The sequence below is a fragment of the Ovis aries genome, chromosome 15 (assembly GCF_016772045.2).
Source record: "Ovis aries strain OAR_USU_Benz2616 breed Rambouillet chromosome 15, ARS-UI_Ramb_v3.0, whole genome shotgun sequence".
Lineage (NCBI taxonomy): Eukaryota > Metazoa > Chordata > Mammalia > Artiodactyla > Bovidae > Ovis > Ovis aries.
Window position 1 is genome coordinate 23,765,822 of NC_056068.1, and position 23,871 is coordinate 23,789,692.

Genomic DNA, 23,871 nt, shown 5'->3' on the forward strand with positions numbered 1-23,871 from the left:
GCTCTATTTACATAATTAAGACATAAATCTTGAGGCTGGATAGTAGCCAGGACACTAAAGACACTGGACACTAAGGGCAGCAGGTGCGTGAGAGCTTACAGATCCAGTTTTACACTCTGACCAGCTGATGCCGTTTGCCTCGGAGACTTCAATGGCTGAAGTCCCATTGAAATGAAACACATTTCTGAAGGTTCATGCAAGGAAATCAATCTACTTAAACTAGGCATACAGAGAGGCTGTTATGGTTTCAAAACACACTTAACAGCTTCTTTGACACTTGTTCCTTCAAAAGGTGGAGTCTAACTCCCCATCCTTTCGATGTGGGCTACAGTCCATGATATGTTTCTAAGGAATAGAGCAGAGCAGAAGTGATGATGTGTGATTTGCAAAGCTTGCCCAAAAGCGATCGCTGCTCCCATCCCACCTCTCCTTCTGTGTGTGTGTGTGTGTGTGCACGTGTGTGTATCTCTGCCCCTCCCTCTGGGATAGCTTGTTCTGGGGAACTCGACTGCCATGTTGTGATACTCAAGAACCGTGCGATGAGGCCATACTGGGGAAGAAACTGAGGCTACCCGGCGGGGACTGGCACCAACCTTCAGCTACATGAGGGAGCCATCTGGAAAGTAGTGCTCCAACCTGCAACAAGCCCTCATATGTTGCAGTCCCGGCTGACATCTTGTGACCACCTCATGTCAGAACCACTCAGCTAACCCACACCCAACTTCCGGATCATAGAAACTGGAGGATAATCATTGTCTGTTATTGTTGTAAACCATCAGGGTTTGCAGTCGTTTGTTACCCACACTAAATGGCTAATACAGAGGGCATTGCTGTCTCCAGTGCTGCTCCTTCAGGAAAGAAAAGGTCTGAAGTCAACACCAAGACAGCTAAGAGTGTTCAGACTGTGACCCAGAAATTCCTCTTATAAGAATTCATCTTCTTAAAATGTTTACAATGTAAAGACGCATAAACTTGCAAAATGCTTGTACAAATGTGTTCATTGTAGTATCCTTTGTAATAGTGAAAACTCAAAGTGATTAGCATTTCCATTAATAAAAGTCAATTAAATTATGGAGAAGTACTGAAAATTCTGGGTGAGCAATAAAGAAATTGAATTAGTAGTAAATATACATTTCTGAATATAAAACTCCAAGTTTTATATTTACCATATACATTTCATATATGATTTCACCAATGAGTCTATCAGAAATTTATGGATTAGGTCCACCTTTTGAAGGAACTAGTGTCCAAGAAGTTGTAAGTGTACCTTTAAAACTGAATTTTTATATGATCATGAGAAATAAAAAGTAAGTAAATACATTCCAACATAAGCATAACTTGGATACCAAAACCTGGCAGAAATATTAAAAGAAATGAAACTTATAAGCAAATCTCACTCTTGCACATAGATACAATAATTTTCAAAAAAATTTTAGAAGGCAAATCCAATGATCTGTGGAAAGATATGTAGCGTGAGTAAGCTGGATTTAATGCTGAAATGCAAAGCTGATTCAACATTAGAAAAATCAACCAAGGTCATTTACCTTATTAACAGGATAAGGAGAAAAACTATATGACTGTTCCAATAGTTGTGGGAACGTCTTTTGATAAAATGCAACATTCATTTATAATTTTAAACAAGATTCTTTAGCTGAATAGAAATAGGGTGTTTTCTTTTCATTATTACTATTATTATTTAGGAGTTTTAATAGGTGCTTGCAGTTTATTGACTTTTCTTGGGAAAAAAATAAGTGATTCATGTTTACTACAAATTAAAATTAGTTTTATATGTATGTTCAGGTAAAACTATCATTCAAAAAGATACACACATTCATTTATACAAGTATTTTGCAAGTTTACTTGCCTTTACATTGTAAACATTTTTATTAGAAAAATTCTTATTAAAGGAATTACTGAGTCACAAAGTATGAACATTTTTAGTTCTCTTGGTGTTGATTTCAGACCGTTTCAGACCAATAATGTTCATGGAAGCACTGTTTACAATAGCCAAGCAACTTTTGTACTTGAAGCAACCCAAATGTCCACTGACAGAAGAATTGATAAGATGTAGTAGATATGTAGAATATAATATTAGTCATAATAATAAAGAATGAAATAATGCCAACTGCAGCAACATGGATGCACCTAGAGTTTATCATATTAAGTAAAGTAAATCAGACAGAGAAAGGCAAACATCATTTGTTTTCACTTATACGTGGAATCTAAAATATGATACAGGAAATTCCCTGGCAGTCCAATAGTTAAGACTCAGCATTTCCACTGTTGAGGGCCCTGGTAGCAATCTGCGTTCAGGGAGCTGAGATCCCACAAGCTGTGCTGTGCTGTCAAAAAAAATTAAATAAGATACAAACGAACTTATTTACAAAACAGAAACAGACTCACAGACATAGAAAGCAAACTTATGGTTACCAAAGGGAAAGGGTCAGGGAGGGATAAATTAGGAGTTTGGAATTAACAGATACACCCTACTATATATAAAAAAGATAACAGCAAGGACCTCTTACATAGCTCAGGGAACTATATCCAATATCTTGTAACAAACGATAAAGTAAAAGAATCTGGAAAAGAATATGCATATTCATATATATGTGTGAACAGGAGACTGCAGTGGGTAACTGAGTACGGAGACTCTAGAGCCAGAGTAACCTGGGTTTGGAAATTCTGACTGTTCTATTGCCTGCGAGGCTGAGCAGATGCCTCACCCTATATAGAAGGTATCTGTGGTAAAATGGAAAAATTGCAAAATGAGAATAATGATGTTTTGCTCCTGAGCTTGATGAGAGGAATAAACGCAATGATGTATGTAAGACACATACATCTCAGTGATAGATACTCAAGAGTGACATATATCATTATCAGCATCTCTGCGTACGTATCCACTCATAGCAGGGGCTCAGCAATGGGGACCATTACCATCATGACCGCAGTGTTTCCCAGTCTCCCCTGGAGATGGAAAGAGGGCAAGAAAATTCCTCCTGCCCTCCTTGCTCTCCGCTCCACAACTCCGGAACCTCCGTTTGTTTCTTCTTTAGTTATCTCGGCATGCAGTTGAGGAATGCAGTCCTCAGACAACTTGAACGGCAGGAAGCCAAGGGAAGAACCATCACAACAGTATCCTGGTAATACCTAGTCTTGACTCACTTCGGCAAAGTGCCCCTGTGTGCCCTCCGCCAATGAATACATCAGGATTTGCAGACCAAGTTCAGATGTCTGGTCCAGGGCTGGATTCAGATCGGGCATGTGTGTGTGAGAGAGACAGACGGACAGAGACAGAAATAGAGACAGAAGAGGTAGAGAGGCTGACTTCTTTCACACAGCAGCAGAGTGAAGAAGGAGGTAATATCAAGATATTTGAAATATTATTCATGGAAAGCAAAAACTGATAGCCCTCCTATTCATGCAGCTGGGTCCTGGTGGGTATTTAGATGGAGCATGGTCTGCTGTGATAAGCTGTGTGACTGTTAAGTCTCCCGCCCCTATCATATACGTTGAGTCTGGTTAGATGGTTTGGGCAGCAAGGAGAATTGGATAGGTGGATCAGAAGTTTGTTTGTTTGTTTGTTTGTTTGTTTGTTTGTTTACAATCAGAAGATTGTAGAACCAGACAATCAGAGAAGCGATTTGCATGCCCTTTCCTATAAGACAAACTACCCCTAGCCATCCCAGATGGAAAGAAAGTCTCCTTGAAACCCCTCCCATACTGCTTGCCACCCTGTCTCTTTCAAAGGAAATCCTCCAACATTCTGTTCACATGCTCACCATCTTCATAATCAGGAAACTCTTCCTCCGATTTCACTGGCAGTCTAACTGCTCCTTTTGACTCTCTTTCCTCGACAGATACAGATGTCAGGACATCTTGTATGCGTGCGTGCATGCATGCTAAGTCACTCAGTCACATCCGACTCTGTGCAGCCCTACGGACTGCAAGTTGCCAGCAGCCCTGTCCATGAGATTTTCCAGGCAAGAATCCTGGAGTGGGGTGCCATGCCCTCCTCCAGGGGATCTTCCCAACCCAGGGATCAAACCTGTGTCTCATGTCTCCTGCTTTGGCAGATGGGTTCTTTACCACTAGCACCACCTGCCACCCTTCTTTAAATAAATCACCCATCACAGAATGTGGGATGCCTTTTCGTTTTCCACAAGAAAGTCCCAACCTGAAGGAACACCTCATAGCTCCACCCTGGTCCTAAGCAAGCTTCTGCATTCTGCCTCTGGCTCCAGCATCCTTCAACCTGACTAATCCTGCATAGATGAAAGTGAGGGGAGAGCAGGGAGCTTCTGTGAGGAGGTGCCTCCAGTTCACTAGCACCATAAGCTTTGGCCCTGCTGGTATCCACATCGCCCTTGGTCACTGAGACTTACCTGATCCTTTATCTTAACCAGCTTCCTTGTATCTCAGCTCCCCATAACTGACCTATTACCTGCCCTTTCTTTATAGCCCTGCACTCATCACTTATTGCCCTCAAGCTTATGTGACTACCCAAACTAGTAACGCTGGACTAGTAACCACTAGTGGCCCTGGTGGGTAGTTATCAAGAACATCTCTCTTCTCGAAGGCTGGCCAGTCTCTTTCAGCTTAGCCACTTCCCTCCCATTGCCCAAAGGCTGGAAGCTGAAGTTAGTTTGGTTCTGTCTCCCTTGGTGAAATCGCTCCATGGCTCTACAATTCAAGGCTGCTGCCCTGGGCTGGCCCTTCCCATTATGTCTATTGCATAACAAGCGCCTTTGTTCCTGGCTGAGTGGCAACATTACTCAATAGTGACAATGCTCCCTTTGTTCTCCCCTTCCCAGCGCATCAGCGATAGCTGTTCCGCACCACACCACCGTGAAAACCGAATCAGCAGGAGCCGTGGAAATTGATGTGTGATGCCCGAGATACTCGCTCCGGATGCTAAACAGATGCCCATTATTGCCACCTTCTCTTGACTCTCTCGAAATTGCTTGAGGGCCCTGTCGCTTTGTCAGCCACACGAGTAACGAGCTGTTAAGCCCCACCTATCTCAGCCAATTGCACAGTCATTTCTGGACTCGCTTAAGTTTCCCTAGAGTTATAGATTCTCAAGCAAGGCAGTGACCTAAAGAGGTTGTTGAGTCCATCTCCCGGCTTCCAGGTTAACCAAACCCCCCCATCCACCATCCAAGACAAAGGGGTATCTATTACTACCCCTTCCATTCTCATAAGGTCCCCAGTGAAGGCGGGGTTCCATTCCCATTTCACAGATGAAAAAAATGAGGCTTGGAGGGAACACAAGGCTCATAAGTGGTAGCTATGGCCAGGAACCCAGACTTAAGGCTCTTTTCACTCCTCCAGACTGACTCTGCAGACTTAGAGACAGCAGGTCTTCCCCTCCCCTGCTTCTCAGCTACCACTGACAAAGAGGAATAGGGCTTGAAAAGGGGCCTTAGGGAGAACTCTCTTCCAAGTTGCAAACAGCCAGTTTTCTTTATAACCTCATGTGGCAAAAAGAGAGAAAAAGCAAGTTCTCTCCTAACTCCTATAAGCTCATGAAGGCTCCATCCGTGCTCTGTGATGACCTGGATGGGTGGAATTGGGGAGAGTGGGAGGGAGATTCAAGAGGGAGGGTTTTGTAAGTTGAGGTGTAGTTAATTTACAATGATGTGTTCATTTCAAGTATGTGTATTAAGTTGCCTCAGTTGTGTCTGACTCTGCGACCCCATGGACTGTAGCCCACCAGGCTCCTCTGCCCATGGGATTCCCCAGGCAAAAATACTGGAGTGGGTTGCCATTCCCTTCCCCAGGGGATCTTCTGGACCCAGGGCTCAAACCCGTGTCTCTGAGTCTTCTGTACTGGCAAGCAGATTCTTTACCACTAGTGCCACCTGAGAAGCCTTTCATGGATCACTTTCCATTGTGTGTGTAAGCCCTATCTTCTTTATCCATTCATCTGATGGGCATTTAGGTTGCTTCCACATCTTGGGTATCATAAACAGTGCTGCTATGAACATTGAGGTACATGTATCTTTCTGAGCTAGAGGTTTTGTCTTTTCCAGATACAAGTTCAGGAGTGAGATTGCAGAATCATATGGTAGTTCTAATTTTTAGTTTCTTAGGAGCCTCCATACTGCTCTCTGTAGTGGCTGCACCAACTTAAGGCAAGTGTTTTGAGAACAGTTGCAGCGGAAGAACAGATTCATTTCTCCCTTGAATGCTGCAAGATGCCGTGGTAGCCTCCCCTTATGGTGCCATGAAAATGAGAATTCTCTGCACTAGGCCAAGATCTCAAGAAGCCACAGCTCAGAGAGCCTGGCTCTCACTATGAGGGTCAATGTTTTACAAAGCAATCCACCCCACACAACAGGGACCTGTAATTTTTGCCCAACTTATGTGCCAGTGTTTTCCTACTCCTTGCCCACCCATTCAGCTCTCTGCCTAGAGCTGAGCTATCCATATGGCAGCCACTGACCAATATGGCTATTTAAATTTAAACTCAATAACATGAAATAAAATTTAAGTCAGTTCCTTGTTCTAATCATTTTGCACGTGAACACACTAGCTGAGCGTGTGTGTACATGCTCAGTCATGGCCGACTCTTTGGGACCCATGGACTATAGCCCACCAGGCTCCTCTGTCCATGGACTTTTCCAGGCAAGAATACTGGAATGTGTTGCCATTTCCTTCTCCAGGGAATCTTCCCGACCCAGGGATCGAACCCATGCCTCTGGGGTCTTCTGCACTGGCAGGCAGATTCTTTACCACAGCGCCACCTGGGAAGCCATGCAGTTAGTGGCTGACCTGTTGGACAGCCCTCTGTAGAACATTTCCACCACTGCAGAAAATATCACTGGACATCGATAGCCAAAACCACTTCTGGGGTTTTGTGATTCTTGTGTACGTTATCTTGCTATTTCTAATAAATACTACTGTAAGCCCAGCCATTGGTGGTTTGCAGATTCCTGAACGCCGTTCATGCTCCTGATTCACACCCCTAGCTTCCCCCTGCCCGACTGCTGAGGGCCCCGAAGGCCGAGAAGAACATGTGTCCTCAAGAGCAGAGCAGCTACTGTGCCTCCTTCTGGTAGCAGGTGAGTCAAGAGGGGTCCCCTCCACACTGCTTGCAGGGCTGACTGGCTAGTCTCTTTCTTTCTCACCCTCATCCCTGACTTTCTCTGTTACTGCCCAGGTTAAATAACTTAAAAGGTTCCTCAGACTCCAGGGTCCTGCTGGACTGAGCTGAGCATGATGCATTAATCACCAGATTTCAAACTGGCTCCGTTTCTCCTCCCATTTGTAGCTCCCTCCCTCACCATGACCTCAATTTCCAATCCAATCTACGTGCTAACAACAAGACAGCAACCATGGCGACCTGCAAACTGGAACCCAAAGAGAAAAGGCTAGACTCCTGTTTCCGAGCAAGTATTGACTTCTCGAAAGAAGGAGAAGGAGCAATAGAAAGGGGAGGGAGCGGCTCCTTCCCCAGCTGGTGGTGTTCATGTTGCCAATTGAGTGAAAGGAAAGGCTAGTGAGAGATCAACCTCACCAATTTCCTAAACTGTAAAGAAGGCTCATCTGTCTTCCCTCCTGCAGTTTCTTGGTCCCAACTAAAACTCCTCCTGTTAGCTCATAGGTTTCATTCTTTCATTCACTTGTTCATTTTTCTTAACCAAACCTGCACATCAGTATCACCTGAAAAGTTTTTTTCAAAGCACACAACTCAAACTGTAGGCAAGCAAACTGATTCTGCGTTAGTAGGGGATGGAGATGTGGATGGAGGGGATTGGGGGGTTGGAAGGGACTCGTATATTTTGCAACACATTCCCAGGCTATTCTGCTGCTCAGTTGGGAGAAAACGTTTGCAAATGATGTGACCAACAAAGGCTTGATTTCCAAAATATATAAACAGTCCATACAAGAACCAACAACCCAATGGAAAAATGAACAGAAGACCTAAACTTTTCCCCAAAGAAGATACACAGATGGCCAATAGGCATATGAAAAGATGCTCAACATCACTAATTATTAGAAAAATGAAAACTGCTATAATGATGAGAGGCCACCTCACACTGGTCAGAATGGTAATCATTAAAAAGTTTGCAAATAACAAATGCTGGAGAGGGTATGGAGAAAATAGAATGCTCCTCTGCTGTTGATAGGAATATAAGTTGGCGCAGCTGCTGTGGAAAACAGAATGGAGGTTCCTCAGAAAACTAAAAATAGAATTACCAGCAACCCCATGCCTGGGCATATATCCAGACAGAACTGTAATTCAAAAAGATACATGCATGCCAATATTTGCAGCAGCACTATTTACAATAGCCAAGACGTGGAAACAAACTAAGTGTCCATCAACAGATGAATGGATAAGGACTATGTGGTATATATATATATATATATAATGGAATATTAGTCAGCCATAAAAATGAAATAATGCCATTTGCAGCAACATGGATGTAACTAGAGATTAGCATACTAAGTGAAGTAAGTCAGAACAAGAAAGACAAATACGTTATGAAATCACTTATATAGGAAGTCTAAAATATAATACAAATTAACACATCTATGAAACAGAAATAGGATCACGGACATAGTTAATAGACTGGTGGTTGCCAAGGGAGACCGAGTTGTGGGAGGGGTGGAGTGGGAGGTTGGGGTTAGCAAATGTAAGCTTTTTATGTCTAAAATGGATAAGCAACAAGGTTTTACATGGCACAGAGAACTATGTTCAATATCCTGTGATAAACCATAATGGAAAGAAAATTTTCAAAAGATTGTGCATATATCTGCTTATATATACGTAGATATCTGAATCACTCTACTATACAGCAGAAATGAACACAACACTGTAAATCAACTATACTTCAATTAAACGTATTACAACTGAGAAAGAATTCAATCTCTTTGTATCTCAGTTTGTTCATCTGTAAAATGGGGATAAATTTACTTCTCTGGCAGCATTGCAGTGAAGCTAAATGAGATGGGTAATAATGTGCTGGGATAGTACCTGAATATACTATTTTCATGTAAAAACTGAAAACTCGCCATCTACTAAATGCCTGGCCACTCGCTCAAGAATGACAACCATTACTACTGAAGTAGGCTGTTTGGTCGCAATCTGGTCATCCTTTGTCCTAAGCCCCAGGCCCCTGCAGAGTCCACGTCACATCAACAATGGAGACGAACTGGTGGGGTCACACGGACCCAGAGTAAGTCTGAGCTCTGTCCTCTCCTATCTGTGGGGCTGCAGTAAATCACGTTCTAAGATTCCCCAGCTCTCCCTCTGGTGAAAGTGGGCGGGGGGGTCAGTCTTTCTCAAAAGCTCATTTTACAGAATCCGTGATTACAGACGCAAAGTGCCGGGCACAACGCGTGCGTGCGTGTGTGTGTGTGCTGAGTCGCTTCAGTCGTATCTGGCTCTTTGTGATCCCATGGACTGTAGCCCACCAGGCTCCTCTGTCTATGGGATTCTCCAGGCAAGAATACTGGAGTGGGTTGCCATACCCTCCTGCAGGGGATCTTCCTGACCTGGGGATTGAACCCACGTCTCTTATGTCCCCTACGTCGGCAGACAGGTGCTTTACCACTAGAGCCACCTGGGAAGCCCCGCCTGGCATGGAGCAGGCTCTTAATAAATGGATCCAGGCCACTAGGGACATTGAATGTGGACACTGAAGGGAGTCAGGGAGGAGATCAGGGGGACCAGGGAGTGGGGGAGCTGGAGGCAGGGCTGAGCCCAGCTGTTTCCCCATTCACACCCTGAGACGTCACCTGGAGATGACCTTGAGACCAGCCGTCTCTGGTCTTCAGGAGCCGGAGGGAAGGACCCCCTCCCACTGGAAACTGTACTGGGGATTGTGAGAGAGAGGGCGAGAAACACAATTACCGTCACCATCGGCAACCAGATGCCAGATGCGGCTGAGGCCCAGCACCTTAATTGGGGATTAGTGGCTGAACTTTACCAACGCACTGCCTTGGTGACTTCATTAAAAGCTGGAAAATTCTTCATGCAGGTGCAGTGACCTTTTGTGAAGTGGCCTAGAGACTGGCTCGACCCCACGGAGCATCGTGCACCTAGCTGGACCCTGCAGCCACCTCCCCATTTGCCCCACTTCCTGCCCAGGGCAACACGAGTTCACCTCCCATCCCCACTGTCCCCCAGTGCCTACCCCCACCCCGGGGTGATGGTGATGGGAGACAGGTGACCAAAGATTTGCACTTACTTGTATGGTGTCCCCTGTTTGGGCCTGAGCGATCCTGGTGTCCCTGTATTACTTTTCTCCCCAGAAAGGAGGAAAGGTCTGAACTTGGTCTGAACTTCCATGAGTGTGCTTATGGAAGCACAAAACCTACGTGTTTCTCTTTAAAACACAGGTAATCACGACCTGTCAACTCTGTTTCACATGATCCTGAGGCAGAACTGGGGTGAGGGGTGGGCCAGTTCCAGAGGCAGACCCCCATCCAGGCCTTCTGATGCTCAGTCCTTCCCACCAACCTAGCGTGGATGCGTTTCCCGCCAGGTGGGCCCTGGAGTGGCTGACGGCATCAGGCACCTGTTGAGTTGGGAAGAAGGAGGCGCTGCCAGGTGGGGGGCAAGTGGGGACAGAGGCCGTGAGGGCATGACTCTGTTCTTGCAGTCGAGGGATGTTGAGAAGAGACGATCTGGGAGAGGGACGTAAGACCAAGAGAAGAATTTTCAGAGAATAAGGAACAAGTCAGAAAGGACCTACTGGGAGAAGCAGTTTCTGCTCTGAAGCCTTTCTACGAAGGGCAGCTGCTCCTCGCCCGCCAGGCCTGGTGGAGGGCAGAACTGGACAAAACAACCTCTCCAAGGCCCTGTGGACCACTCTTCAACAGCATTGACCTCCACCTGGGTAGCATGTCCTCTGGTCTTCTGCTTCTGGAAGGACAGTAACCAGCCAGCAGAGTCATGGATGGAGACCCACTTTGCTGATGGCACCACGGAAACCACAAAGAAGCGTGAGTCCTGTCCTGATTCATGGCGCTTACAGTCTAAAGAGGAACCTAAGAAAGACAGACATCTAAAGATGAGTCGTGAATACAAGATCATCTTCAACTTTCTTGCAACTTTAATTCAGAGCATTTTAGTACTTGATATTAGGATCTTTATATTTGTCTTTATATAAAGCATTTAGTCCAATGTGTCCTGGAAAGCATAAATGTGGTTATTGTTGCTGTTATTATTACCTTATTTTACACTGAATTACAAGCAACTTGAGGGTGAAGCTCTATTTTATTCACATTTTTGTCCTCTGCACCCAGTCCTGCATGTTTTGAACTAAATACAGAATAAATGTTTGTAAATGGTCAATGAATAAAGGTCATGTAAACTTCCCAAAAAGTCTCTGGAGGGATCTTCTTTCCTCTAAAGACAAGAACTCTGAGATACAGGAAGGGAAAGTGACACGCAGTTAGTCAAAGAGCTGAGGCTAGCAGACATTGCATGCCAAGCGCATAAGGAGGACCTGGGAATTCGGCACTGAGCTGACCAAGGAGGGCTTCATGGAAGAGGTGTCACTTTCATAGGTCTTTTTGCAATGAATGAACTTCAGAGAGACACATGAGGAAGAGGTATCAATAACAGGGAACTCCATGAGTAGCTCCTGGAGGAGGAAAGAGTGCTCTGCAGGGATGCATTTAGAGAACAAAAGGTCCAACCTGGCAGGTGGAGACTAAGGCTGTGTGGGGCCTTGAGTGTCAGGCTGAAGCTATGGCTTCATCCTGAAGCCCTCTAGGGCTGGGTGCCACCCGGACCACCTTCCACTCAAAGACCCCAACTCTGGGCCTGTGTCCTGTCAGTGTCAGGGCTGTGTTGGCCACTAGCTTCAGATCCTGAGAGGATGGGAGCACTTTCAGCCCAGGGCGGCACAGGGCCATCTGCTGGGTGGCATGATTCATTCATTAGCACCAGGAAGAGAAGATGAGCAATCTGCTTCAGCCTCTAATGAGAAAGATTGGGGGCCGCGAGGTGCATGTTTATTACTGAGGGTGCTGCATTTATTATGGACTCTGGAAGGAAGAAAGAAGCTGTGCTCGGGGACCATCTGGAAGAGGTGGTAGGAGGAAGGTGCCCATGACTTTGAGCCCAGCCTCCAGGGCTCACACTAAGCCCCTCGAGGAATGTTTGCTCAACCCTGGGTTCACTCATTCACTCAGCAACTATTTCTTAAATACCGTCTGTGTGTGCCAGGCCTCTGCATTAAGGCCTGGAGGTCTGTGCCTGGGAGGACCTTGAAATCTGGTGACTGTTGGGGACAGGTGCATAATCAGATAGGATACGCTCACCCAAAGCATGGGCTCCTAAGCTAGTCTGGGGGTGGCCTGGATTGGAGGAATTATCTGGGGACCTTTGTGAGCCATGTAAGGGCTGGTTCTCTAACTTTCCTGCAAGGGGAGCCACTGGAAGGAGCAAGACAGGGTGTCACATGGTCACATCTGCTCCATCTCACCGCAGGGCGCCCAGCACCCCTGGCTGCCTCCTGCCTTCTCTCTTGTTTCCTCCCACTGTCCCTCTCCTGGACTTCACACTGATGCCAGGATGCTACCCACCCTGGACTTCTGGAATTGGTGTGTCCAGCAGCTGGACAAATGTTTGAAGGCAGGACGACCAATGGGAATCATACCACGTGGACTAATGACACACTTGGTTCCTCCAACCTGACCCCAAAGGGTTGCTAAGGCCCCGCTGGCCCGAGTAGAGGGTAGCCACTCCAAACTAAGAACGGTCGGAAGACCTAGAATCGGTGTTGGGACTGGGGAGCCCTAGAGCCCAAGTGACAAGGGAGGGCGGGACGGCTCTGGGCGGGATTCTGAGACCCAAGCTCCGAGGACGCAGTAGCCCTGCAGTCCTGACTTCCCGCTGCATGCCCACGTCAGCACAGGGTGTGGAAGAATTGCGAGTGAATAAATGAGTGAGTGAGTGAGTGTTCAGATCCCAGCTCAGGGACTTTCTAGCTCTAGGACTTTGGAAGGGTCACTTCACCACCTGAGTCTCACCTTCCACATCTTTGAACACTGATTCTCAGCATAGAATTGCTGAGATGAGGACGTGTGGTGGCTAAGAGGCTAGTACAATGCCTGACGCTCAGGAAATGTCAGAAAATTCTTGAGAGAATATGACTCTGAATGTGTAAGTTTTCTAGGAGTGTGCCTTATGCAGGAAATTAGACGACCTTGAGCGGGAACATTCCTTTCCCAGGTGTGGCCTGCCCGGATGGTCATTTCAGAGGTACTGATCTCTGCTGAGACTGAGACTTAAAGGGAGCCTAGGGTTTGGCGAAAGTCATACCAGCGACCTCAAGTCTAGGTTTTATGTCACTCCATCATCAGGGACATTCAACAAAAATTCACTGGGCCCCTACCAGTGCCAGGCACACCGCCATTCTCTCCACAACATCCCAGCTGGGACAGGACAGAGAGCCCCCACCCCTCAAAGCCCAGCCTTGGAGACCATCTTATCCACCCTCCTCCTCTCACAGAGGAGGAAAGGGCACTGCCTGGTGACAGGTACAAGGTCACTGAACAGAATGTAGTGACCTGAGCTCAGGGACCTGCTTCCTGACTCCTGGTCTGGCTCCTCCCTGACACTGAGACTGGGGGTCTGTTCCTGAGTTTTAGTGAACAGCAGTGATTGCATCATCCAGGTGTATGGGGACTGGAAATGAAGTGGGGGTGGGGGGAGAAGGAGGGAGGAAGACAGCGGAGAAGAGAATTGGCTAGAGAAATGGGAGCTTGTTAAGGCCTGTTGTCCCCCAGGCAGGAGAGGTAATTCTGCCGTGCCCTCCAGGAACTTTCCAGAAGGTCTGAGTAAGGCTGAAGAAATTACAGGAACAGAGTGGGGGTCGAGCTCCTCTAGATGGGTCTCCCAGGGTCAGCCCCAGGGTCCCCTGTCTCTTCTTGAGATGGTGGGTCTAGAGTTCCTATGTCCATCCTTATCTATCCTTGGGCTCTGCAGGGGCTGTGTGGATGGGTGTGAGGCAGAAAAATAAAAGCAAGGAACGGGTGGAGAGAGATACCATTGTGTTGCCAAACCGCATTCTAAATTACAGCCTTAGGGGCAAATTCAACTCGTGTGTGTGTGTGTGTGTGTGTGTATGTGTGTGTATGTGTGTATGTGTGTGTATGTGTGTGTATGTGTGTATGTGTGTATGTGTGTGTGTGTATGTGTGTGTGTATATGTGTGTATGTGTGTGTGTGTGTGTGTGCTCGCACATGCATGCACATGCATTTGTATGCACACGTGCTAGTCAGAGTTTTCTAGAGAAAAGGAGCCAACGGGATGTGACTATGATTTTATATACAGAATATATATACGTGTTCTTCTACATAGTGCTTCTCAGGTGGAACTAGTGGTGAAGAACCCGCCTGCCAAAGCAAGAGACATAGGAGACATGGGTTCGATCTCTGGTTTGGGAAGATCCCCTGGAGAAGGGTGTGGCAACCCACTCCAGTATTCTTGCCTGGAGAATCCTGTGGACAGAGGAGCCTGGTGGGCCACAGTTCATAGGGTCTCAAAGAGTCAGACACGACTGAAGCAACTCAGCACACAAGCATATCCTATACATATACATGTATGTGTGTGTGTGTATACATATCTATATAATAAAGAGGTTTATTATAAGGCTTTGGGTCATCAGTCAGTTCAGTTCAGTCACTCAGTCATGTCCGACTCTTTGTGACCCCATAAATCGCAGCACACCAGGCCTCCCTGTCCATCACCAACTCCCAGAGTTCACTCAGACTCACATCCATAGAGTCAGTGATGCCATCCAGCCATCTCATCCTCTGTTGTCCCCTTCTTGAGCTGGCAAATCCAGAATCTGTAGTTTGCCAGAATCTGGCAGGTTGGAGACCTCAGAGGGTTGATGCTATAGTTTTAATCCAAAGCCCATCTACTATAGAATAAGAAAAACTAGTGTTGCAGATAAAATCCAAAGGCTATCTGCAGGACAAATCTCTCTCACTCAAGGGAAGCTGGCTTTTTTTTTTTTCCTCTCTTCAAGCCTTCAGCTGATTGGATGAGGCCCACCCACATTAGGGAGGGCAATCTGCTTTATTCAGAGTCCACAGATTAAGATATTGATCTCATCCAAAGCCACCCTGACAGAAACACCCAGAATAACACTTGAATAAATATCCAGGGTGCCCCACGGCCCAGCTGAGCTGACACACAAGACTAACCATGTCACAGAGCATGTGTTTGCATGGTGTTTGGGGGAGGAGTGGAAGGGATGGTGCCTCCCACACCCACGCCAGCTCCCTGCACTAGGAAGTGTCCTTCCCATGGAATTCAGTGATGAGAAGCCAGATCTCAGGCAGATGGCCTCTCAGTAAGTCTGGGAGGGTTGCGCTTGGGCCTGAGGACAGGCGTGTTCCCGGCCGGTGTGGCGCTGTGTGTCTCCTGGTGGATCCCCGCCTGCAGGAGTGGCGTGTCAGTGTTGCTCTGTGTCCAGGTCTGGAGGTGAGTACCGGGAAGTGACCAGAAAGTGACAGGAAGCCTGTGGCGCTCAGTGAGGGCCAGGGCAATGAGCACCTGTTCTTCACAGCAGTGCTGTCTGCCACTTCCCCAGCGATAATGACACATCGGAGAGCGTCCAGAGAGTTTCCCATTACCCTGCTGTGCAGGCCTTTCTTTACAAGATCACAGCAGCCCTAAGCGGGGAGTGTCACGTCAAAGGGCTCGGGGCTCGGCTGATCCAGCAACCAGCTGTCCCAAGAAGCCTGTGGAATGTGTTTATCAAACCAGGAAATGGCATGCAAAACACAGAGAGATGGACAAACTCTGGTGTCCTCAAAATAGGCACTCCCAACTATCCGGTGAGATATTCCACTGTTTGCTTTACCCATCTGGTTGGGACCTGACCCTCTCCCTTTTGTCTAAACCGCACCCCTCTCAGAGTTCAAACCCATTTCCTTTATTCTGGTCTCTGTAGAAACGGACAATAGCCAGTCACCCTCTCCCAAGTTCCCCCCTCCCCACTCTCCTGAATGCTGCCACCACCTACATCACACCCACATTCTTAGCTTTGGCTGCCATCTTTAAAGTGACAGTGTTAAGTAGCTTCAGTCGTGTCCAACTCTTTGCAACCCCATGGACTGTAGCCCATCAGATCTGTCTGTCCGTGGGATTCTCCAGGATACTGGAGTACATAGTCATTCCCTTCTCCGGGGAATCTTCCTGACCCAGGGATTGAACCCCAGGTCTCCCACTCAGCAGGCAGATTCTTTACAATCTGAACCACCTGGGAAGCCCATCCTCCTCACAGTCAACTTGTTCATTCCTGGCCAGTGCCATGCTGGTTTTATTTCTACAGCTTTAAGTTCATCCTGATAGATGGCCAAGTGAGGCCCCCTTCTTTGTTCTCTTGTCTCAAAATTGTTTTAGTTATTTGTGCCCTTGATTCTACAGTGTGAATTTTGGGATCATTTCATCAAATTTCTGAAGTATCCTCCTGGGAGTCTGAGTCAAATTCATCAGATGTAAAGATTAAGTGGGGAGAAAGGGTCACCTTGTAGTGCTAAGTCTTCATGTTAATGAATACGTTACATCTCTCTGTTTGTTTTCATACAATTTTCTCCAAAAAGGCCTTGTACTTTTCTGGTTAGGTTGGTTTGGGATCCCCCAGAAGCAATCTCTGAGCCAAAGATTCAATTGTGAAGAGTTTATTGAAACCAAATGCACGATTTGGCTTAATCATGCATTGCAAACAAGAAATGCAGCGGGGTGGGGCGTAAAACTGCTAGTTGCTCAATTGGGTCCAACTCTTTGCAACACTATGGACTCTAGCCAGCCAGGCTCTTCTGTCCATGGATTTCTCCAGGCAAGAATACTGGAATAAGTAGCCATTCCCTTCTACAGGGGATCTTCCCGACCCAGAGATCAAATCCAGGTCTCCCATATTGTGGGCAGATTCTTTACCATCTGAGCCACCAGGGAAGGTAGCCAATAAAGCCTGCATAAATTAGCCAGCTTCGAAATAGGTGACTGGAGCCGAATCCTGCAGGAAAACTCTGGAAAAACAGATCAATAAACATGCCTCAGAGTTAGCTCAGCCAAGGGACAAGGGACCCCTCCTTGCATCACTTATCAGTGAAGGGCTGCCATTGAGAAGATACTAATTCCGAGATATTTCTGTCTCGGTCATGCAGGCAAGTAGCTTCTAGTAGTCCTCCCAGCAGGAGCTGGTGTCACAAAGAAATGATGATGGCAACCAAGGTGGTATTAGCACAGCATCTGCTTTAGGCAGCTTGCAGGAGAGATTCTTTCTCTCTAAGAGGGAAAACTAGGGCGATGGGTGGAAACCACAGGCAGTTCAATAGCAATAAAAGCTTTCTGTCTAATCAAGCGGCCGTGTGAGGTTGTAAAGGCCATGCTGGCAGTTTTCAAACAGAGGCCGGATAATATGTCAAGGATGTACAGAAAGGATTCCATCGTTGATAAGAAGTTTGGACCAGCTTGACAATTTTCAGTCCCTTTCTATAGAGATTTCTAAGGCACTCGTGTGAGTATAACCCCCAGCTCTTTCTCTTCCCCAGGGAAGGCTATCAAAATGCAATTAAGTCATAAACTATAACTGAAGATCCATTATAATTTATGCCTTTTTTGATGCAATAAATCATTTGCAGTGTTTATTAGTTGGTTGTTTGTCCCCAGCTGTGTGCAGCACACACTCCAAGTCCCAGCAAACACATCAGCTGTTCCCAGCTCCCTGGTTGGAAACTTCAGAGCCAGTGGCCCTCTGAGGGCCTTCCTATGCCACCAGCTCCAGTGGGTGGACAGGCCAGGGTGTCGTGTATGGGACCTGGCTCCCCCAACCTGAGGGTGCCTCTTCCTTTTTTGGCAAATTGCTTGCTCGGCATGTTGAGTAATTTCATGTTCTTCCATGTGAACTAAACATCACAATTAATTATTCAAGCTTGAACAATCTAGTTTTGAGCACCGCAGGCTCCTACAGAGGACTGTGGCTGGGTAGCACCAGATGGATCCTCTGTAGAAACGCTCAGAATGTGGCTTCAGAGCAGTGATTTCTTCAGGGGGACGCTAAGGGTGAGTGAGTCAATGATGCAGTGATGGTGATCATTGACTCACTGGACACGAATTTTGAGCACACTCCGGGAGATAGTGAAGGACAGGGGAGCCTGGTGTGCTGCAGTCCAAGGAGTTGCAGAGTGTCGGACACAACTTAGTGACTACACAACAACAAGGGTGAGTGAGAGGACAAAGAGGGGAAGCGAACAATTTCCTGTAAGAGGTGGATAAAGCAAGGCACTCCCAACCCCAGTGAGTCCCTTCCATCCGAATTCTCCTTTCTGTCAGTGAATTTTCAGAGTTCTTGTGAGGACTGGACGCCACTGTTTCCCAGCTCCCTCAGTGAGTACCTGTGTGTTACCAGGTTCCTCTGTCCATGGAATTCTCCAGGCAAGAATACTGGAGTGGGTTGCCATTTTCCTCCTCCAGGGAATCTTCCCATCCCAGGGATTGAACCTGGGTCTCCTCTGTCTCCTGCATCACGGGCAGATTCTTTACCCCCTGAGCCATTGGGAAGCCCCCTAAAATGTTTATGTAATGTCTATTATGTACCATCCCTTTTTTAGTTTCTGAGAACATCGTGCCACATATAACAAATAAAATCCTTGTTTTCATGAAGCTTATGTTCTAATGAAGAAGATAGACGAGTAACAAACAAAACATCTGTAAAATAATTTTTCTATGAATGAAGCAAGTTGATTAGAAGGTAATCAGGGGTGCTATTTTACGCAAGGAAGATAGGGACAGCCTTGCTGAGCAGGTAACATTTGAGCAAAGACCTAAGGAAGATGAAGGAATAAACAATGGAAAATGGAAGGAAAGAGAGCTCTAAGCATAGGAAAGAGTGAAGGCAAAGAAACAAGCATGGGATCTTTCCAAACAATGGGTCAAGTGACAGATACAAAGGGAGTTCAAGGCCAAGTTACCTAATTAGACCAAAGCAAGAGAAATGGAAAGAGTCGAGAGGGCTGACCTCTGAGAGATGCGTAAGAGGACTGTGCCTGTCAGGGCTTGGGAATGGAGTTGGAGGAAGAAGTCACATCCAGGGCCCAGATAAGCCAGGCCCCGAGGTTGAGAGTGCAGAGAGCCTTCTGGACGCCGCCAGTGTTCTCTTCCTTAAAGAGCAAGGCTCTCGGGATGATTTGTGAAGCAGGAAGTTCAAAATGAGAGCGAGCTCCTGGCTGGAAACTGGAAGGCTCATTTGCGGAGATGTTTTTTACCCTCTAGCCCCTGGTTGCACCATCTGTACATGCAAGATGAATGCTTTTGCTCCTCTGTCCACTGAACATGTTGAAGGTCATGGTGCCCCTGCCATGCGGAGGGATCCTGGGTCCTCAGGAGGCAGAGCTGAATTTGCTTCCTCAGCTCCTGCCCCTATGGTTGGTTGTCAGAAGCTGGGGCCCCACTTGTCAGTAAGACCATTCTCATCCACACCTGTTCCCCTCTAAGCCTGGAAATGTAGACCTTCTTGACATCTGGCAGGGCCACCCCTTACTGTGACCCACTCCCCAGCAACAGAGTTGTCATGATAATGTTAGCTAGGACAGTCAGCTCCCAGCATGACTAGTGTGACATAAAGCTGGCATCCCGTTCTTCTCTGAGAAATCACCTCCAAGCCACAAGGCAAATGACAGGCTGCAGCACAAACACCATCTTTGCAAAGGAGGAGAGACCTGAGTCTTAGAACCATAGAAAGAGGGAAGTGTCATCCGCAGTGAAGATCCAGGTGGAAGAAGTTGGGAGAGGAAGTCCTCGCAGCAGAGCTCAGAAAGAACTTTCAAAGTACATTTCTGAAAGGTGAGAAGCCAGCCCTCCTCAAGAGGTAAAACTTAAACCCTGTAGTTTCAAAAACAGGAACGGAATATATGGGGTGGAGTCAGGAGAGTCCATGGTCCCAGTTCCATGAAGCAGAGAAGGTGGGGTGAGACCAGGTGTTACCCAAACAAGCCATAAGTGTGAGCAACGGCCCATCTCGGTGACAGTGGGGAGGAGAGTCTTTCCCCTGTGACTCACATGACAACTGCCCGTCTTCTCTGGTTACTGCTGCTAAGCCTCGTCAGTCGCGTCCGACTCTGTGCAACCCCGTGGATGGCAGCCCACCAGGCTCCCCGTCCCTGGGGTTCTCCAGGCAAGAACACTGGAGTGGGTTGCCATTTCCTTCTCCAATGCATGAAAGTGAGAAGTGAAAGTGAAGACACTCAGTCGTGTCTGACTCTGTGCGACCCCATGGATGGCAGCCCACCAGGCTCCCCCGTCCCTGGGATTCTCCAGGCAAGAACACTGGAGTGGGGTGCCATTTCCTTCTCCAATGCATGAAAGTGAAAAGTCAAAGTGAAGACACTCAGTCGTGTCCGACTCTTAGAGACCCCATGGGCTGCAGCCCACCAGGCTCCTCCGCCCATGGGATTTTCCAGGCAAGAGTACTGGAGTGGGGTGCCATTGCCTTCTCTGGCTAGAGAGAAGTAAAGCCCCAGCCACTCATATACAACACTGTGAGTACTAACAAGAAATTCTGGTTACCTAGAACACAGACTTACCCACCCACCCCGCCCCACACAAACCAACCAGAAAGAGCTGCTTCACGGAAAAACTCTCCTCCATCAAAAGTATTTGAAAAGGAACCCAAACAAGGTCTATGCACAAAAAGCAAGAATAAAGGAGGAGAGAAACGGTGAAAACAAACAGCAGATGAGAAAGAGTCAACATGAGATAGTTTTCACAGAGCTGAACAAATTGTGACTAAATATTTCACCATGATTTTGTAAAAAGAAAGTAATGAGGCAATTATCTCAGTGAAGCAAAAGCACTGAACAAAGATATGAACGAAATTACTACCTATTATCTAAGGAAATCGAGAATTGAATGCATTATATAATTAACAGACTGTCTAAAGAAATAGAGGATTAAGCATGCTATATAAAGTTATAGTTATGAAGGTAACTGCCAGAAAAACACAAATCTTCCCAATTACACACACAAGAAAAAGGAGGAAAATGGTTCACAAAGATGAACTTCCTTAAATAAAAAAACAGAAAACACGATAAAACAATGAGAGAATGTAGAGCAAACATGTTTGTCATTCGGTCTCCAAGTCGTGTCTGACTCTCTGTGACCCACAGACTGTAGCACGCCAGGCCTCCCTCTCCCTCACCATCTCCAGGAGTCTGCCCAAGTTCATGCCCACTGAATCAGTGATGCCATCCCACTGTCTCATCCTCTGGCACCCTCTTCTCCTTCTGCCTTCAGTCTTTCCTAGCATCAGAGTCTTTTCCAATGAGTCGGCTCTTCGCATCAGGTAGCCAGAGTACTGGAGCTTCAGCATCAGTCCTTCCAGTGAATTTTCAGGGTTGATTTCCTTTAGGGTTGACTGGTTTCATCACCTTGCTGTTCAAGGAACTCTCGAGAGTCTTCTCCAGCACCACAGTTGGAAAGTATCAATCCTTCGGTGCTCAGACTTCTTTATGATCCAACTCTCACATTCGTACATGACTTCTGGAAAGACCATAGCCTGGACTACGCAATGACAGAAGAAAGATCAAACATATACATCATACAGTGAAGTGAAGTCACTCAGTCATGTCCAACTCTTTGCAACCCCATGGACCGTAGCCTGCACCAGGCTCCTCCGTCCATGGGATTTTCTAGGCAAGAGTACTGGAGTGGGTTGCCATTTCCTTCTCCAGGGAATCTTCCCAACCCAGGGATCGAACCCAGGTCTCCCGCATTGTAGACAGACGCTTTGCCGGCTGAGCCACCAGGGGAGTCATATATACATTTATACATCATATAAATCCATGTAATGAACTAAACTCGCTTATTAAAAGAAAAAGATACCAGATTGTATCACAAAGCAAAACCAACTCTGCTTCATATAAAAGCCACCTAAACAAAGGGGTTAAGAAGGTTGAAAGCAAACGGGTAGACAGTGGTGTACCAGGGACTCGCGCAGGAAAACAGAACAGGCCACCATCTAGTAGCAGATAGGCCGAATTTGCATGAAAGTGCTCAGTAAGACAGAGAGTAACGCTTTATAATGCTAGCCAATAAACTCACAGTGAGATTAAAGCCATGACTACCTATGGATAAATATTAATCTCATATTATCAATACTTCTAAAACAAAACTAAAAGGAAACACGAGGATAAACAGATGAAAATATATCAGCAGTAAATGGTTTTAATTCAGCTATGATCACAGGTCAAGTGGATAAAGATTAAGCTATAGACTACCAAAAGAACATAGCTCAATAAGTACATTTAGCTTATATATTTCCAACTCTGTATCCTCAAAATGTCTTCATCTGAAATGTACTCAAAGTACTTTTTAGTATAAAATTTATTCTCTGGTCATACTGCACTAAAACTAAAAATATATAATAAAACCAAAACCAAAAAATTTGTACACTGGGGAAAACATTTAAAGGCTTTCTAAAACAACTCTTAGGTCAAAAAATGTATACAAATAAATGTGGTAGAAGAGCTAGAACATGGTAACTGAGACAATATATAAAAATTCTACAAAATGCAGCTAAAATAATATCAAGAGGGAAATTTATTTCAGTAAATAGTAATAATAATCAAGAGACTATAAAATAAATGGGTTTAAATTCAGTTCTAGAAGCCATAAAAGTAATAAAACAACCCTTTGGAAAGTGTAAGGAAAGATTTAATAGCTGGAGGCAGAAATAAATATATTAATTTGAAAAGGAAAATGTTTGGATAAATCTAGGAGCTGACTTTTAGGAAAATAAATAAGTAATCTAATTAATGAAAGAGAGAGAAAGCAAAACTACTAAATAAGGCATATGGAGGGGGAGAACCACAGATATAGAGGAAATTAAAAGACTTAACTCTACATAAATACATCTGAAAATTCAAGAACATGAATAATTGAATACATTGTATAATTTTCTAAACTGACTATAAAAGATAGAAAACCTAAATAGAAAAATTACAAAAGAATAAATAGAAAATATTGGCAAATTTTCTCCCCATGAAACTACCAAGCGAGACATTTTTGTAAGATAATTTTCTCTACCAATTTTTAAAAGAAGAAAAAGAAAACAGTGGTTTCTAATAACCCTGAAAAAATTTTAGAGCATAGAAGAAAATAATTCTTTCGAATTCTTTTGAATAAAGGAAGCATAAAATTAATTCCAAAACCTAACTATAAGCTCTTATAAACATTATTAGCAAAAACTCTAAATAAAGTGGCACGCTAACACTGGGTGAGATTTTTTTCCCAGTAATGCAACGAAGAGTCAATATTAAGAAATTCATTAACACATTGACTGTATTAACAGGTAGAAAAAGAGAAATGATATGATTATCCACACAGATGCTAAAAAGGCATACGATAGAATTCAATAATCACTCTTTTTGTTTTAATGTATATGTACTAGTGCTCAGTTGCGTCCTACTCACTCTTTGCAGCCCCATGGCCAATAGCCAGCCAGGCTCCTCTGCCCGTGAAATTTTCCAATCAAGAATACTAGATGATGATTTTGTGTGTGTGTGTGTGTGTGTGTGTGTGTGTGTGTGTGTGTGTGTCCGCGCGCGTGCGCGCAAACCATTATCGAGTTGTATATTTGGCGAATTGTGCTCTTTACTGTATACGTGGGGGCTTCCCTGGTGGCGCTAGTGGTAAAGAACTGCCTGTCAATGCAGGAGACGTAAGAGACACAGTTTCGATCCCTGGGTCAGGAAGCAGGAGTAGGAAATGGCACCCCACTCCAGCATTCTTGCCTGGAGAATTCCATGGACAGAAGGACCTGGCTGGCTACAGTCCATAATGTCACAAAGAGTCAAACATGACTGAGCAACTAACACTTTCACTTTTCAGTCATCATC